A 17,545-nucleotide genomic window follows, 5' to 3' on the forward strand; every position below is an offset into this window, starting at 1 on the left:
GAGGAGAATTGGGGTTTAAACAGTTCAAAGCCATTGTTGTAGTGCTTTGAGTAAGCGAGAGGCGGAGGAAGGAAGGTGGAGGAGGCGGAGAAATAAGGGTTTAAACAGGAGGAGAATTAGGGTTTAAACAGTTGAAAGCCATTGTTGTAGTGCTCTGAGTAAGTGAGAAGGGGGGAAAGAAGGTGGAGGAGGCGGAGAAATGAGGGTTTAAACAGTAGGAGAATTAGGGTTTAAATAGTTGAAAGCCATTATTGTAGTGCTCTGAGTAAGTGAGAGGGGGATGAAGGAAGGTGGAGGAGGCGGAGAAATGAGGGTTTAAACAGGAGGAGAATTAGGGTTTAACCAGTTGAAAGCCATTGTTGTAGTGCTCTGGGTAAGTGAGAGGGGGAGGAAGGAAGGTGGAGGAGGCGAAGAAATGAGGGTTTAAACAGGAGGAGAATTTGGGTTTAAACAGTTGAAAGCCATTGTTGTAGTGCTCTGAGTAAGTGAGAGGGAGAGGAAGGAAGGTGGGGGAGGCGGAGAAATGAGGGTTTAAACAGGAGGAGAATTAGGGTTTAAACAGTTGAAAGCCATTGTTGTAGTTCTTTGAGTAAGTGAGAGGGGGAGGAAGGAAGGTGGAGGAGGCGGAGAAATGAGGGTTTAAATAGGAGGAGAATTAGGGTTTAAATAGTTGAAAGCCATTGTTGTAGTGCTCTGAGTAAGTGAGAGTGGGAGGAAGGAAGGTGGAGGAGGCGGAGAAATGAGGGACGAGGGTGAGGGTTTAAATAGGAAAAAAGTGAAAAAGATAATTCATCATCTCTATACCCACGCGCCTCTCTCGTTCCTTCTCCTTTATCTTGCTAGTTTCCTTTTTTAACCCTAGCGTAAGATTAAAAGGTATATTTTTTATTCACCTCACAATTTTAACCTGCAGAAACTGTTTTGCCCCTGCAGTACCATATAAACATTGTATAACTATATGGATGTCCTTTTTTATTTATTTATTTTGTGTTATTTTCACCATGTAAACATTGCTTAAGTGAAAATAAATTTATCAAAATCCTCTATATCTTTCAGTCGAAACTGCCCAGATGGTGGGTGTGCAGAAACTAGTAATATCTTGGGGGTTTCCACTGTAGCCCTCCCGGATAAGTACCTGGGTCTACCTTCGGTGGTGGGAAGGAATAGGTCACAGGTTTTTGGCTTTGCTGAGGACATGGTGCGGTCTAGATTGAAGAGTTAGAAAGCCAAGTTTCTATCAAGAGCAGGAAAGGAGATTATGATCAAATCAGTAGTGCAGGTGCTTCCTACTTATGCTATGAGTCTCTTCCTATTTCCTATGAATATCTGTGATGATCTAGAGAAGTTGATGAATTCTTTTTGGTGGGGATCAGATGGTTCGGGTAAAGGTAGTTTACACTGAAAATCGTGGGATAAGTTGTGATGTCCTAAAAAATTTGGTGGAATGGGGTTCAGAAAGTTGCATAATTTCAACTTAGCTTTATTGGCTAAACAAGGTTGGCGACTTAGCTCAAATCATGAGTCTCTTGTGGCACGAGTTTTTAAGGCTCTTTATTATCCGAATAACTCTTTTCTTGATGCATCGTTATCTGATGGGCCTAGCTTTATCTGACATAGTATTATGGGTGCTCAAGAGTTGTTAAAGTCAGGTATTCGCAGGTTTGTAGGGGCGGGTGGTGAGGTCCGGATTTGGGATGACCCGTGGCTCCCTGACGATCATTTTCCATATATTGAAAGTGAAAAATTGGATGGTTTAGGGGTGGAAGTGGCGGCTGATCTTATGGATGAGGGTCGGTGGTCATGGGATGTTGGGTTAGTTTCGGGCATTTTTGTTCCTCAGGATGCAGAACTTATTCTCCCTATCCCCTTATCTAATCGGGTTGATCATGATGTGTGGTACTGTAAGGATGACCGATGGGGCAACTATACAGTTAAAAGTGGGTACCGAAAGCTTATGTCTGGATTTGGAACAAATTGGTTTATTGATTCTCCAGTATGGAATAAAGTTTGGAATCTTAAAGTGCCCCCTAAAGTTAAGAACCTTCTTTGGTGGGTTCTTGCTAACTGTTTCCCTTCTAAAGTCGCGCTGAAAGCCCGGAGGGTTCCTATCTCAGATTTATGTGAGCTCTGTCATGGGGCGGTGGAAGATTCTTATCATATTTTTCTCAAATGTACTATGGCTCGAGCTATTTGGACTCTTTCGCCTATTGGGGATGTGGGAACCCAATTTCATAACATTTTTTATTATTGGGGCTGGATCTTCTCTAAATCGGTGGAGCTTGTTGAGCTTGTAGCGGTTTTATGGTGGATTATTTGGTGTTATAGAAACAACATTGTGTGGAATCGGAAGGATCCACAAGCCTCGATCCTGTACCATTCGGCCGGTTCCTTTCTACAGGCCTGGAAGAAAGCGCAGGCATCGGTTTCTCCTTTAAGCAGTCCGGCTGTGCCAATCCTGACGGTGTGGCAGCGTCCTCCAACAGGCTTTCTAAAACTGAATGTGGATGGTGCGTCATTTGCGGACGAGAATGTGGCTGGGTTTGGGTGTATCGTTCGGGACGAGTTGGGCCGGTTTGTTGCGGCTAAAAATGGTACCTTGCAGAATTATCAAGATGCATCGTTCATTGAAGCGCTATCGACCCGTGAAGCTCTCAGTTGGATCAAAGACCGCAGATGGAAGGATGTAATCATTGAATCAGATTCTTTGATCGTGGTACAGTCTATGGCCCGCCCGTTAGAGGTTTCATCTCCTTTTAACGCCTTAGCCAATGATTGTCATTTTTCATTGAACGAGTTTTTTAATTGCTCTATTCGATTTGTCTGTCGTTCTGCAAACTCTGTTGCTCATTTGTTAGCTAGAATTAGTATTTTACCTTTACATCGGGGTGAGTGGTTTTCTGTACCCCCTGATTTTATTTGTAATATGCTTCTTCTTGATTCTTAATATATGCTTCATTGGTTGTCAAAAAAAAGTGAAAATTATTAACCGAAAATTATTTTTAAACTCTCTTAAATTATTTACACATAATAATAATAATAATTAGGTAAATTAAAACACTAATAATAATATGGAAACAATGTAAATAATAATAATAATAATAAATTAAATAAATATCAAAAGTTCGTGTTTTGGATTTACGAAAAAAAAGTCGGTCTGTGGCTTCCGGTCCGTGATTCTATACCACACAACGTGGACTCCACCTGCAACATACTGAGCAAAGGCAACATAATTTCATCACAATGCTCACACCCATATAGGGAGAGAGACCACAACACATCCATGTAAGAAGAGAGACAACGACTATCCATATAGTAAGCAATACCGTAAAGAATAAGAAACTTTAAATAAAGTAAAAACTATCAAACTTATTGATACCATAGAATCTGTGTGATAGTCCTCGATAGAAAACTAAATGATATCATGCAAAATGATACCACGTGCGTGACATCAACGTCATTCTCATTAAAGCCCATTATACACGCATGGAGCCATGGTCCAATACCAATAGCGACAGTCCAAACACACCTACGGTGGTCCAAGCCCAACAACATCAGCCCAGTACTGCTAGTGGGGTTCTAAACCTCCAATGACAAAGGAATCTTTCGAAATCGTATTACATAAAAGATTTCTCATACAATTCGGACTCGTTGAGGGACAATGAATCCTATCTACATAAGGATTCATAAAGAGGTGACAACTCTAAACCTAAATAAACACTATAAATAGATAAATATGGGCACAAGGTTTGGTATGTTAACTACTATCTTTAACCTATTATTATCCTCTTATTCGGTCCTAAATCAGAAAATGATTTAGGTATCAAAGTGGGTTCCTCGGACTCCGGTCGCGTTTGACCTACATACTATTTTGTAGATTCATTATTGTTGGTCCCTTGTGATATGAGAATAAGTACCTAAAGGGGGTTAAAGGAACTATTTAAAATTTTTCTCTTTTAGACTGACTTGTTCGAGTTATGAGTTAAAGTTTTTCACTTGATTCTTAGCACAATGATATTGGTAAAGTCAGAGGCAGTTTTAATTGATCAGCAACTAAAGTTGTTTCTAACGTTGAGTTAAGAAATAACACTTGGGAGTCTATTCCTGAACTCAGCACCAAATCACACAACTCAATATATGTTAATGTTATTGTTTTTGGTGGTTTTAATGTTTGTAATTAATTAGACAATAAAGATAGATGGTTAGAAATTTAGGGGGCGTTTGGTTCACAATGGGTAAGGGAAAAGGAATCAAGAAAGGGAAACTAAAGGAAAGGAAAGGAATGAGCATTCATACCCCTATGTGTTTGGATATGTTTAGGAAAGGGAATGCAATTCCACCATATTCCCTTTGTGGATGTTTGGTTCAAATAGGGAATCAAAACTATTTTTTTAATTTCATATATAATTAAAAAAAAATTCAACTCTTTTACTATAGTTTCTATAAAACGTGAAATAACTTCATATATAATCCCAAACAATCCAAAACGTCATTCACTTGCTACCCTTATTGATAATAATATAAAGTTCATAAAAGTTAAAATTAATCAAAGAAAATGCATAAATACTGATGGCTCCTGCCTCAGCAATGGTAAGATTGCTGCCGGAGGTGTTCTTAGAGATGCAGGGGGCGCCTGGCTTTCTAGGTTCACCCAGAATTTGGGGTTGGGATCTTCCTTCTCAGCGGAGCTCTAGGGCATTCTCACTGGTATCAAACTTGCTAAAAGGCTGGGTGTTAAGAGGCTTTCGGTGGAGTCTGATAACATGGAGGCCATCAAAATGATTTCTGAAAATCATGTTATGGGTCTTAATAGCCGCAACCTTATCAAAGCGATTAAAAGGCTTTGCTCCTCCTTTGAGATCTTAGAGTTCAGTCACATTTTCAGAGAGCAGAACCGTGTCGCAGATCGCTTGGCGGCGGCAGGCCATGAGGGGATGTTAGGTGTTACTACCCTTACTGTTTCTCCTATCTTTCTTTCTCCTCTTCTTTTAGAGGATATGATTGGGGTTAGCTTCCCTAGGCTAATCCCAGGGTAGTTGTTTTTTGTTTGTTTTTCCTTTCCTTTTTCTACCAAAAAAAAGAGAAAATAATTATTTTAAAATAATTAAAAATAAATATTAAAACTGAATAATATGATAAAAGAAAAAAAATTGGTCAAAATTATTTTTCAGGGTAAAAAGGTAAAAATAAATAATTATAAGGATCAAAAGTGAAATTAATCTAGTGATAAAAAAATATAAGGATTAAACAAAAATAAAAAAAAAGTAAAATTTAGTCAAAAAATATTTTTTGAGTAAAAAAATTAAAAATATATAACAAAAATGAAATTAATCCAAAGATAAAGAAATGTAAAAATAAAAAAATATAGAGACAAAAATAAAAATAAAAAATAAAATATGGAGTAAAGTAGAATTTTATAAGGAGTGTAGGTTAGAAAGATGGGGGAAAGGGAATAGAAAACCTTAGGGGGAAGTTGTGAATGGGTTAGAGGAGTTAGGGGTAAACCTAAAACTAAAAAAGGGTAAAGGGAATCATTTAATTAGCAAAACAAACACCAACAAAGGGAATGGAGCCTCTCATTTCCCTTACCCTTTCCTGAAACCCCCAAACCAAACGTCCCCTTAGAGGATAGAATAGATAGATTTTTTTTATTAGTTAAATAGACTATTCTAACCTTAAGTAATTCTACATAGTTTTTTTTTTCTTTAATTTTCATTATTATAAAAAAACGTGAATGTGAAACATTTAATACAAATTGTCTTTTCCAAGAATGATTAATTAAAATCATAAAATGCCTAACAATAAAAAGAAGCATTTACTTTGAATATTTTTTCTAAATTTTTCTTTTATTATTTACTTTGAATTTCAAAAAGCCTAGAATAGGAATTTTTGGTTATTCAAATATCCTCCATTACACTTTCGGTATTACTTTATATTTCAACTTATAATTTAAAAAGGGTTTTGCTATTTATCACCATAAATTACTTATCACCGCCCCTATTTAGACAATTTTACCTTTTGTATAATTATTTTTCAAAACTGAAAAAAATTGAGAGAATCGGCCAAAATTTAGCCTAAGCGGATGTCGCATCCATTCGGCCCATGGTGGGAACGGATGCGACATCCTTTCCCGCCATGGGCCGAATGGATGCGACATTTTTTAGGCCAAATTTTGGCCAGTACAAAATCGTAAAACTTTTAGTAACGAACAATACTAAATTGTTCAATTTTTTATGATGAAAAATGCAAAAATCTCCAATTTTTTATGACGAAAAATACAAAATCGTCATAAAAATTATATATTATTTTCATGAGTTCTTTGATAAAAAAAACGTAAATTTTAATGTTTTCGACTTGTAATCATCCATTTCTAAGATTCGGGTTGTCACACATCAATTATTTTCATAATTTCAATTATTGTTGTTCGGGTTTATGATTTTGGAGAGAGAATTTTCAGTTTTTTATCAAAATTATGAGAAGGGGAAAAAAGTCCAAATGGGGACGGTGATAAGTAATTTGAGGACGGTATTTAGCAATGCAATTTAACCTGTGGTTTAATATCTTTTCCCAATGACATGGAATTAATTACTTTTTCATTATTGTTTTATTGAAAATGGGTAAAGTTCAGTGGCTATGGGTGTAATTTACCCGTTCTAATGGTACAAGAATTCTCCATAAGACGGGATGAATTTTTTTTAATCTCTAAAATTGTCAGTCATTTCCTGCTGAGTGTTGATCCGAACTATATTTAAATTCTTGAAATTGTTAGTAAAATGATTTATGTGTTGATTTTTATTAGTAAACACATTTATTGTGTAATTTTATAAATGTTACATGTAACATTTTCATCAAAGATCTTAAAGCTATAAGAGTTTGGATTGTTATTTAGAAATTAATGAATTCTAAATTGTATTTGAGTTGAAAAGGAAAATCGAGAAAAAAAGTTTGAAAATAATAATATTAATGAAATAATTACATTTATATTTCAGTAATATGTGTACAGTTTTATTTTGATATTTTGATTTTAACAAATTATTAAAAAAAAATATGGATGTTCAGCATAATTTCAATAATATTTTATTTTTTTAAAAATATATTTTTATATGATAGAATTGTTTATCGTTAATAAGTTTATGGTGATGAAAAGCTCCTAGCATAGTAATCGGGATTATAGCTATGATTGAAGAAGTCATGTGTTTAAATCACATCCGGTGGGTAAAGAATTTTCTTTATTATTTAATATACACGTAATTGTGGATTTTTTTTAATATTTATATAATTGTGGTTAAAAGCTAGTTTTTTTAATTTCTAAAATTGTCATCTCGTCCCGCAAAGTTTCGATCCTAAATAAACAAGAAAGAATGTTGTTAGTAAAAAGTATATATAAACAATTTATACAAAGATAATGCTTAGACTAACAATAAACGTTTTTGTCTAATATTGCAAGAAATTATAAATCCCCGGCAACGGCGCCAAAAACTTGATGTGTGTGGCGCCTAGGTAGAGCTTATGAATATATATTATGATAAGTTCGTTATGACTATGGATGTGATCTTCCTAAATGCTCTATCTCTACTAGACGCTACTACTTAGGGGCAAGTGTACCCCGTCGTATCAAGTAATAATCCGGTTAAGACCGGGTATCGAATCCACAGGATTTATAACTACAAGTATTAAACGACTCGGTTTTATACGTTATCTAAGCGGTGAATACTTTGAGTTGATTTAGGAAACGACTACAAACTACTCCTAACTACGAGTGAGACAGATTTATATAACAAAGACTCTACGAAGCGATACGGATAGTGATAAGTTATAAATATGATGAACAATGACTCCGAATATATACGGTTGATGATTTACTATTGCAATGACGACTACGTGTAGACTGAACGACCCGTGAAGTACTTAGACCACGTGGTTCCTAGTCAAGCCGTGTCTAATGCTTGGGATTAGAAATTAGGGCCCGTAAGTTCCGTGGCTTGTCAATTCCTATGGTTTCCGGTGTGTCACTTCCGGTAAGGCAACACTTATATGAATCCCTAAAGATAGCCCAAATGGCGTCGGAAATCGCGTTCCCCTACTCAATAATCAATTACGAATATCAAAACAAGTAGCAAACATTAACATGTATAGAGAAACAGAAATCGTAAATCATATGTTATAAATATGGAAAGTGTAAATATGGAATACAACCAAGCCTAGTACATAGGAAGAGTACAAGCTAATTAGCAAGTGAAAAGGGAAGAATCCACCATCGGAACTAGCTAACCGGACTCAAGGCCGTCTCTTAGGACTTGGAGGTGGAACTCTCGAGCTTGGTGAACGGAGATGGAACGGAACTTTGACGGAATGCCGGAATAAACGAACAAGCTCTCAAGGTGATAGAGTTTTGCTATGTAAAATCTGAAAATAAAATCTAAAACTATGTAGCAAGAACTCAATACATAAAATTCTAGATATCTAAATGAGTGCTAGTCACTCTTATTTATACACATAGCTAGGGGTAGAATTGTAAGTTCACAAGATACAAGCATGGAGATACATTATTTCTGCAGAATTCCCATGATACGCCCCGCGTATGGTAGGGGATGCCCCACGTATTGACCCATTCCGTCAGAAATCTCCTACATGTGGACCAAATTCAGATCTTGTTGTCTCAACCATGCCCCGCGTAGACTGGGGTACGCTCCGCGTGGTTGAGCTCCTGAGATTTAATGGCTCGAAATGTGTCGTTTACGCCTCACGTGGCCTAGCGAACGCCTCGCGTATGTGAGTCCCTGGAACTTTAGATTGAAGAACTTCCCATATACGCCCCGCGTGTAGGTTGGGACGCCCCGCGTGAGAGCAGTTGACTTGGAAGACCATGTAGTCTGACATTCATGATTGAGCTTATCATTGCTTATACGCCCCGCGTGTAAGGTAGGACGCCCTGCGTGGCAGTGGGTAAGTCCCGCGTGGTGCCTGCGGATTGAGCAATTATTTCTGACTTGGTGTTCCACGCACCGCGTATGTCGGTAGATTTTTGCTCCTTACTCGTACATGAAATACAATTCTCGAGAGCCGAGTTAGCTTGACGTTTTATTTTCTAAATTAATCAAAAATAAAGATAATTAACCGAAATTACGGATTTTATTTTTATTTCGTTATTTTATTAAAACATTCTATTTTTGCAATTAAACTTATTTATTTAATCCAAAATTAAACCGTAAATCACGCTAAAAGATAGGGACGAAACGCCCCTATCAAACCTCCTCGGACTTTAAAGTTTTACTTGTCCTCAAGTAAAAGAAATCGAAAGACAAGAGATTGAGATCATTAAGAAACAAACCGTCGGTTGGTTTTACCAAGTGCGTGATTCCGAAGCTAAAGTTTTAAGCAAAGTTTTCGGTAAGTACCTACGCCAACAATTGAGTAACCAAAACTTGTTTGAGACCTCCATGATCAAATTTAATAGGCAATATTAACGGGGGTCGATTATCTTTTGAGAACCCGATTGTACCTCACCAAGGGATTTCACTCTTACGTTCAAATTTTGGTGGGTCGGTGCTTTTGCACTTACTCGAAGTCACTTTGAGTTTGCATTTTCATCCAGGTTTTTCCTCCTATGTTATGGTCTAGGCAATATTAAAAATGAACCCGGAGGGGGGTTGTAATGTGGGTGGCTTTTTAGTGGTTAAATTTTTAGAAACTCGAGTTCAAACACCATTTTGATGATCGCACCGTGTTTTTATTTTGGCCTTAGCGAGTTCGTAAAATGTAACTCGAAATTTCTCGGGTGGAGCTTGAGAATTCCTTTTTGCTCTTTATTGTGTCTTTCTTTTTCTTTTTGTTTTTGAGAGCGGCACAAAAACGATTTCGAAAGCTTATGGTGCTTACTTGCCAAGGCCTTGGCTTATTTCGGGTAATTTTGGTGCGATTTGATTTTGTTGGTATTTGAACACGAGGAAAAAAAGGGTTAGATGTTAAAAAGGTATTAACAAAGAAGTCGGTTAATAGGCTCGAGGGGGTTTCCTAGAGGTTAATGAAAACGAGAAAAGTAATTTAAGAAAAGAATTAGCCTAAGTGGGTTCGTTTTATCATCTATTGCCATTTTTACCAAAATAAGTGTACTTAACCCGGTATTAGGTGTAAACTTTATGAATAGAGTGAAGTCAAAGCTCTCGAAAAATTGTGAAAGAAATAGAGTTCTCGTACGAACTCTTTTAGGCTAAAAAATACCTCACAAAAAATTCAGGTTAAATTGTGTACGTTCAAGTTCTCGTCAAATTTTCAACTATCCCGTTTTTATTGCCTTTTTAAATTTCATTATAGAGATGACCTGTGGGTTAGGACTCAATGCTTTTGTTTAGTACGAACCTAGGCTTTGCATAAATTCTATAACTTCAGAATCAAGACTAAAATTTCTTAATTAAACCGATCCTTTGTGTTAACGTCTTTTCATTTAAGAACAAATAACGGAACTTTTAATTACTTTCTGAGGGAGGTAGTGTGTCGGAAAAAATTTACGAATCAATAAATTAGTTTAATTATTTTGTTGTTTATTTGATTTTTATTTTTGTTTTTGTTAGTGCAAAACAAACGGTGAGTGCGGGGTTGCACGGTCCTCCGGGTTATTAAAATGACGTCTATTCCAAGGATGTCGCAAAAGAAAAGAAAAACAAAAACAAAAATAAAGATAGAATTGAAAAAGGACCCTGAAGGTAGGTCCTACGCGAGGCGTACCTCGGGGGGAGCCCCGTGTAGGAGCGTCATTTTAAGTACATTTGGGCCAGAGTCTCAGATACGTGGGGCGCACTTAGAGGGGCGCCCCGTGTGGCCATTCGTTTGAACTTATTAAAAAGATCAAAAGCTTGGCTATGCGGGGCGCACTGGTGCGTGCGCTCCGCGTGAGTAGTTAAAACAGCGTCAGGGACTCGGCTGCGCGGGGCGTGATGGTGTGTACGCCCCGTGTAAGCACTTTGGATTAGCGAGGGATTTGTTTTTTTCGTGGTTTTTGATTTACAAGAAACGAAACGAAAGACAACGGATATGATACATATAAACAGCAGGTTTGAGAAATTCAAACCGGTGCTACGTTTAGAGTCGGAGTAGCTCGACTTTCTCATGCGGCGGCTTACTGCAAGTTGTCCGAGTTGGAACTTGATGGGTCCAAACTTCTACCGTTTAGGAGAGTTATTGCTTGTCCGGACTCTCTATTTTTGCCCCGCGGGTTTTGCTCGGTGTTTGCCGGGAGAGTTCCTAATGGCCTCTCCTGTTGTTGACGATTCAAATGGGCTACCTGGCGGCTAGGGTCCCTGTAAAACACCTCACTATCGGCAAGACGGGTTAGGATGTCCTTTAACAAGGATGTTACCGACTGGCCATGCACGTTGTCGGGAGGCTGAGTGTCCCGACCACCGGTCATGGTTTGTGATTGCCCTAGCCCATTTTCCTGATATTCTTGATGAAAGTCGGGTGGGGGCCTCAATACATTTTTATTATTGTTGTACGACAAGTTAGGGTGTTGGTATCGAGGCCTCCATCCGCTGTCATTGTTATTGTGGTGGTGTGAGTAGGAGTTCGTCATGATCTCCACCGCAATGATTGCACATCAGGACCTGTGCAATTTTGTTGAGGCTCAACTATGCTATCAAAGCGTCAAGTTTTTTATTCATTTCCACCATGGAACTTTTTGGAGCCCCTTTCTCCACGGCGAACGTTTGATGTCGCGGGGGTCCGGCAAGCCGATCTTCTTGCCACTTACGCTTTTCCTTGCGAGCTCGTGGATGAGCTCATATGCTTCGCTGGCCGACTTCCTAAATAGGTCCCCACCTGCCGCGGAATCCACGGTAGCACGGTTAGTAGGCGTTAATCCGTGATAAAATGTACTTACCAAATCATGCTTGGGGATATCATGGTGCGGACAGCTTCGAAGCAACTTTCGGAATCTCGCCCAAACCGCATGAAGGGCCTCGTGCTCGAGCTGTCGAAAGGTAGTGATGTCGTTCCTTAACTTAACCGTTATGGAGGGCGGGAAATAGTAAGAAAGGAACTCCTTCTCATGCTCCTACCATGATGTAATCGACCCCGCCTCCAACGAGTGCAACCACTCCAATGCTTGTCCTGTCAAAGAGAAAGGAAACAACTTTAGGCGGACGGCCTCAACCAGAACACCGTTTTGCCGAAACGTTTTGGCACACATAAGAAATTTATCGAGATGTTCGTTAGGGTTTTCATGGGGTTCCTCTCTGAACTGGCCAAGCTGTTGGATCATGTTAGTCTTGATTTCATATGTGTTGGCCGGAATGGTGGGGGCGACGATTCCGTTGGGGTTTTGAGGGCGATGCGGAGCAAGAATCTCCATCATCGAGCGCATGTCATTGCCTCCACCATTGCGGTTGTTATTCACGGGTTGCACCGGCGGCCTTTGGTTGACCTCGGGTTGGTTAGCTTCATTGTTGAGGTTTGCCATTTTCTCTCTCCGAATCCTACAAAGAGTACGTTCAATTTCAAGATCAATAGGAACGAGAGTATCACTCCGAGATCGGGTGTGCATAAAATAAATAAATGGAAAAATTATAAACAAGAAAGAATGTTGTTAGTAAAAAGTATATATAAACAATTTATACAAAGATAATGCTTAGACTAACAATAAAACGTTTTTGTCTAATATTGCAAGAAATTATAAATCCCCAGCAACGGCGCCAAAAACTTGATGCGTGTGGCGCCTAGGTAGAGCTTATGAATATATATTATGATAAGTTCGTTATGACTATGGATGTGATCTTCCTAAATGCTCTATCTCTACTAGACGCTACTACTTAGGGGCAAGTGTACCCCGTCGTATCAAGTAATAATCCGGTTAAGACCGGGTATCGAATCCACGGGATTTATAACTACAAGTATTAAACGACTCGGTTTTATACGTTATCTAAGCGGTTGAGTTGATTTGGGAAACGACTACAAACTACTCCTAACTACGGGTGAGACAGATTTATATAACAAAGACTCTACGAAGCGATACGGATAGTGATAAGTTATAAATATGATGAACAATGACTCCGAATATATACGGTTGATGATTTACTCTTGCAAGGCGTGTGTAATGCTTGGGATTAGAAATTAGGGGCCGTAAGTTTCGTGGCTTGTCAATTCCTACGGTTTCCGGTGCGTCACTTCCGGTAAGGCAACACCTATATGAATCCCTAAAGATAGCCCGAATGGCGTCGGAAATCGCGTTCCCCTACACAATAATCAATTACGAATATCAAAACAAATAGCAAACATTAACACGTATAGAGAAATAGAAATCGTAAATCATATGTTATAAATATGGAAAGTGTAAATATGGAATACAACCAAGCCTAGTACATAGGAAGAGTACAAGCTAATTAGCAAGTGAAAAGGGAAGAATCCACCCTCGGAACTAGCTAATTGGACTCAAATTCGTCTCTTAGGACTTGGAGGTGGAACTCTCGAGCTTGGTGAACAGAGATGGAACAGAACTTTGACGGAATGCCGGAATAAACGAACAAGCTCTCAAGGTGATAGAGTTTTGCTATGTAAAATCTGGAAATAAAATCTAAAACTATGTAGCAAGAACTCAATACATAAAATTCTAGATATCTAAATGAGTTCTAGTCACTCTTATTTATACACATCAAGCTAGGGGTAGAATTGTAAGTTCACAAGATACAAGCATGGAGATACATTATTTCTGCAGAATTCCCATGATACGCCCCGCGTATGGTAGGGGACGCCCCGCGTATTGACCCATTCCGTCAGAAATCTCCTGCATATGGACCAAATTCAGATCTTGTTGTCTCAACCACGAACCGCGTAGACTGTGGTACGCTCCGCGTGGTTGAGCTCCTGAGATTTAATGGCTCGAAATGTGTCTTTTACGCCTCGCGTGGCCTAGCGGATGCCTCGCGTATGTGAGTCCCTGGAACTTTAGATTGAAGAACTTCCCATATACGCCCCGCGTGTAGGTTGGGACGCCCCGCATGAGAGCAGTTGACTTGGAAGACCATGCAGTCTGACATTCATGATTGAGCTTATCATTGCTTATACGCCCCGCGTGTAAGGTAGGACGCCCCGCGTGGCAGTGGGTAAGTCCCACGTGGTGCCTGCAGATTGAGCAATTATTTCTGACTTAGTGTTCCACGCCCCACGTGGAGGGTGATACGCCCCGCGTATGTCGGTAGATTTTTGCTCCTTACTCGTACTGAAATACAATTCTCGAGAGCCGAGTTAGCTTGACGTTTTATTTTCTAAATTAATCAAAAATAAAGATAATTAACCGAAAGTACGGATTTTATTTTTATTTCGTTATTTTATTAAAACATTCTATTTTTGCAATTAAACTTATTTATTTAATCCAAAATTAAACCGTAAATCACGCTAAAAGATAGGGACGAAACGCCCCTATCATTTATTCATGAACTTTGCATGTGAGCTTGTTTATATGCACAATTAAAGAGCTATTTACGAGCCAACTGTATAAATATAATTAACGATTTACTCACAAACAATTCATAGTTAAATAATTTTTTTAATGAACCAAGTTCAAAGAGGATTTTGGACTCGAAAGAAACTCGAAGCTCGGCTCGAGCTCAAGCTCGTTTATTTCTTAATGAGCTGAGCCAAGCTTGAGCAAGCCAAAGCTCGTTCGGACTCGAACTCATTAATATTATAGCGAGCCGAGCTTGAGCAAGTCAAAGCTCGGCTCTGACTCGAGCTCGTTAATTTTATAGTGAGCCGAGCTTAAGCAGGCCAAGACTTGGCTTGATTACATCTCTAATTGTGGTCATCCTCTAGTCTTCTCAACAAATTGACTTGGATATTAGGGCGTGTTCCCTGCACAAGTAGCACCACTTTGACATTGCTTCTGTGTAATTGCAGGTTGAAACATGAACTTTTAGGATTCAACCACATCATTTGGTAATATTTACCCTCTATCCTATCAAAATTGGTGAAATCTAAACTAATTTAGAAGGTAATTAATATTTTTATTAAAACCTTAACTATTGGAATATGGTCTAGTCCCGAGACATTAGATCTAAAGAAACTCTTAACTATAAGACAATAATTCCACATCCCTGGTGGGATGGATCCTATATAGAGAAGGAAGAATAATCTCTACCCTAATGATGATTCTAATATATCATAGTGCTTTAAGCTTTAATTTTAAATACTTGAACGTTTATTTTATAATATATAAAACTTATAAATAAAATTAACATTCATTAGTTCAAAATATTTAATAAAAAAATTAAAAAGTTATAATGAAATAAAAACATTTTATAATATATAAAACTTATAAATAAAATTAACATTCATTAGTTCAAAATATTTAATAAAAAAATTAAAAAGTTATAATGAAATAAAAACACAAATATTCTTTTCTCACATGATAAGTTGATCATTTTCAGACATCATTAAAAACACAAAAATTTATTTCTTGTATTTTGTACCAGTTGCATATTATTTATTTCGGAAAACAAGATTTTACGTTTTTTACAATTTCAGAAGAAATTTGAAAATGGAACACTTCTAAACTCGATGAAATATTTAGATTTTATATTTTTTCCGTCCAATACGTATTGAGCATAGAATGAGCATGCTAATAAATTTGTTAGAAATTTCAAATGTAAAAAAAAAACTTATTAGAAATATATTTATTTGTATAATTTCATCAAGATAATAAAAAATCAAGATAATAAAAATTAAATTCAAAATACGTTAAATTACTAAATAATTATAAATATTAAATTTAGTATTTAAATTAAAAGCAAGAAAAATGATAAAAAAAAATATATATTGTAATGAAAAAAAAGGAAAAAGAATAAAATCTCCTTTTTTTTATATATAATCTATTTATCAAAAGGTAAAGGCTATGCTTACTTTGTTTTTGACAAAGTAAGCCTTACTTTGTGTGTTTTCACCATTGGATGAATTTTACACTCCAGGATTAGGCTATGGTTACTTTGTTTTTAACAAAGTAAGACTTATTTTGTAAAAAACAAAGTAACCATAGAAACACCTTATCAAAAAGATTATAAAATTGATAAACAATGATAAAGGTACTTTATTTTAAATAAACGAATTCGTAAATAATAAACTTTTCCTTGTAACAAAAAAGGGTAAATTACACCTATGGCCACTGAACTTTACCCATTTTATATTATGATAACTAAACTTCAATTTTTAATAGTATGGTCACTGAATTTTACACTTTTTAACACCGGTGGACACTCAACGCCTCAAAACGACCATTGACGGTCTAAAAATAAAAAATCCGAAGAGTTAATAATATTCTAAGGAACTTTAATTCTTGAAAATTTTCGTTTTGAGGTTATTTATGTGTTGTTTTGTTAGGAGAGAGAAATTAGATTTTTAAAGAGAGAAACTCCAAAAAAATATGATTTTGGAAAATAAAAATGTGTTTCATGGTAAATGTCGTTCTAAACATCTTTAATTCTTGAATATTTTCATTTTGAGGTCGTTAACGGACATTTTGAGGAGTTAGTTAAAATTGAGTGGCCACTAGTATTAAAAAGTGTAAAGTTCAGTAACCACAATGTTAAAAATGGATAAAGTTCAGTGGCCGTCAGTGTAATTTACCCGAACAAAAAACAAGAAACTTATTTAAAAAACTGAACTAAACTAAAGGTTATTGAACTGAATTCTAGTAAAACTGTAATAAGGCTCTTAGCCTAGTGGTTGAGAGCTTACCTATGACTAGGGATGTCATGGGTTCGAATCATGGAAAATTATAAAAATAGTTCAAATGGGAGGCTCATTTACATATTTAAGAAGGAAAAGTATGGAGGAGCCGTCAGTATAACTTTCCCATAATACCCCTAACCTTCCCATTTCCCCTTACGCGAACGTTCTCTCCCCTCTTCTCTTTGGGTGCACGAAACGGCTGTTGGCTCCTCCATTAATGATTCCAAGACTTTTGATCTTCCTATCTTCCTTTAAATTGCACGAAATCTGCACCATTTCTCCAAATCACAATGAATTTCTCTTTTTCCTCTCTTGATCTCTTGATTCTGCAACTTCCTAATCCTAGAAAACGAAGCCATGGTTCTTCATCTTCATGTTTCTGCTCGTTAATTGGTTTCTTTCTTCTTGTTACCATCAAAGAAATGGTTATCCTACTTTATTTCCATCGTTTTCCAAGTTTATCATATTGTTATTGTCGCTTTTAAGGGTGAAAGGCGCGAAAAATGTAAGTATCTGCTATTTTTTCTGCGTTTTTCCATGTATACACTTCGCGTAGTCGATGATTTCGCAAAGATCTGCGAAGAGAAAGAGCCTGAAACATGATGATCTACTTCGCGAATTGATTAGTTCGCGAAGTCTGCGAGTAGAAAAGTTCATGATTTCACTCGCAGACTTCGTGAAAGCATCGATATGCGACGTAGATCGTCTGTCCTCGCAAACTTCGCGAAAACATCGATTAGCGAAGTAAAATGATCTCTTTCCCTGCATATTTACATTCGCATGCTTCGCTAATCCTCATTTCGTGAAGCCAAAATCGTATTTTTCTCTGCCTAAC

This window comes from Euphorbia lathyris, chromosome 9 (assembly GCF_963576675.1).
Source record: "Euphorbia lathyris chromosome 9, ddEupLath1.1, whole genome shotgun sequence".
NCBI classification, from domain to species: domain Eukaryota; kingdom Viridiplantae; phylum Streptophyta; class Magnoliopsida; order Malpighiales; family Euphorbiaceae; genus Euphorbia; species Euphorbia lathyris.